At 47.9% G+C, this 2,114-nt stretch overlaps 1 pseudogene; it reads left to right on the top strand.

Moving 5' to 3' along the window:
* Positions 1-351: 351 nt before the first annotated feature.
* Positions 352-2,114, top strand: part of LOC109487303 — an 8,787-nt pseudogene continuing 7,024 nt past the window's right edge.

Genomic DNA, 2,114 nt, shown 5'->3' with positions numbered 1-2,114 from the left:
CAAGATGGCGGCGGGACGGACGCCCCTGTCGCATCGCTCCGACTGATTTCGACTGATTTCGACTAATTCCCTACTTTGACGATAATTGTCGCATCCTAATAACGCGTAGTTTATTGCTAACGCCGTATAGACCAAGTTCATGTAACTTTTGTCAGCTATATTGAGTTTGCTGACGTAAAAAGAGGAAGATTTGTAGCCGGAGACGAGAACATCCCGAGAACAAAGACCCAAGCCGACAAGATGGCGAACGACGCGCAAACACCTGGCGAACTGTACCTGTTACTGTGAACAACACCCGGCGCAAGGAAAGAGGACATCATCGCGGCCTACAAAGATAAAGTCTCAAGCTAGGAGAAGACTTTGAAAACAACGAAGGACAAGCGTCTACTGAGCACAGCGAGACAAACTTTCTCAGAGGTGAGCAAAGCTTTCTTTGTCCTGTCAAACGATGACCGCCGGGCAGCCTACGACAAATCAAACGTAATATCGGAGCCGGCCAAACATGACAAGAAACACCCACCGAGTGACGAGTACTTCGTACAACACAACGGCGGTAGTGTAACTATTCACATACCTGCGGGATCAGACAAACACTGGGCAGAAGCTATTGAATCTCACTACAACATGTCCACTGAAGACAAGGGCAAAAATGGCCGCCAACTAAACGTCCCCTTCCACGATCCCGAGACTAACGACGAGATTGGATCGGTTACGCTCCATGTGTACCATACGTCTAAAATACTAGTACAAGGTTCGGCGTACTATCTGTGGGTTATGTTCACCTATGAACATCTCAAAGAACAGTTACTGGCAACAAGCCCGACCACAGAAGGATATTATATGCAACAAATGTCAGCAGCCCGGCCCCGAAGATGAAGGTGTAATTCAGTGCAATTCGTGCCAACAGTGGTATCACTATGTGTGTACAGGACTCCGACAAAGCCTACTGTATACATTGATTACTGATGAAGAAAGGGAGTATGTTTGCAACCAGTGCTCACACGACGACCTACAAAGTGAGGAAACCACTCCTAAAGCGGTCTACAGTGCACCAAACTTAGAAGATAACAACAACAATGCTCAGCTCTCCTCCCTTCAGATCAGTGTAGACAAGCTGGAGTCCATTCTAATGAGCAGAGTCACCACTGACAATGACAAGTTTGACACCTTGGCGGCACGAATCTCACGAATGGAAATCCAGCTATCTAAAACAAAAGACCCTCCGGCGGAGAACTTGGCGAGGCTATCCGACATTGAAGTGCTAAAAAGACGTATCAATGCACTAGAAGCAGAAAACAAAAACCTGCGAAACAGGATAACACTTTTGGAACAACAAAGTGTGAAGAACGCAGGCCCAACAACGTCCCAGACGGGCGATTCTGCACGTGCTCCAAGAACACCTGAAACTACAAACACTCGCGTCGTGCCGAATATCCCAACTAGCAACAGCTTTGAGGTCTTAGCAGACAACACTCCGATGACCCAAGTTGAACGGAAGCTAGATTCCCGTGATAATGGGCAGCCGCAGACACGACCAGCAGAAAGGCGTTCAGACGACCAAATCCTAGCGGAAATAGTCATCATCGGTGACTCGAACACGAGAGGAATTGTTCCCAGCGTGCTTTACCCGGGCAAGCTAACCGCCAAACACTCAGCAATGAAAATCCCTCAGGCCATAGAACTGATCACGGAAACGAACTACTCGGATCCCAAATGCATTGTCTATCACGTGGGGACAAACGACATAAGGGAAGAAAGGGCGGCAAACGGTGTCACAGAAAACCTCAGGCAGCTGGTAACAACAACACGATCAAAATATCCGAATGCAGACATCGTTATGTCTGCTATACCCCCGAGAAACGACAAACAACTGATGGAGGTCACACGCGACGTTAACACCTTCCTGCACATCCTTCATCAAGAAACTGCCTTCATCAGTCTAGCGGACAATGACAATCTTGGCGAAGACGGATCCATAAAGAGAGCTTTGTACAAACAAGACGGGTACCACCTCAACAGAGACGGGCTAAAAGTACTTGCAGCAAACTGGAAGACTGCAATTCATCCCCTGGTAGGCATGGGTACCTACAATAGAGGACAGAGATGGAGTATAA

This window comes from Branchiostoma belcheri, unplaced genomic scaffold, assembly GCF_001625305.1.
Source record: "Branchiostoma belcheri isolate BF01 breed outbred unplaced genomic scaffold, Haploidv18h27 scaffold875, whole genome shotgun sequence".
In the NCBI taxonomy this organism is placed as follows: Eukaryota; Metazoa; Chordata; class Leptocardii; order Amphioxiformes; family Branchiostomatidae; genus Branchiostoma; species Branchiostoma belcheri.
Note: the sequence above shows the minus strand (reverse complement) of the source record. Positions and strands in the feature narration are given on the sequence as shown.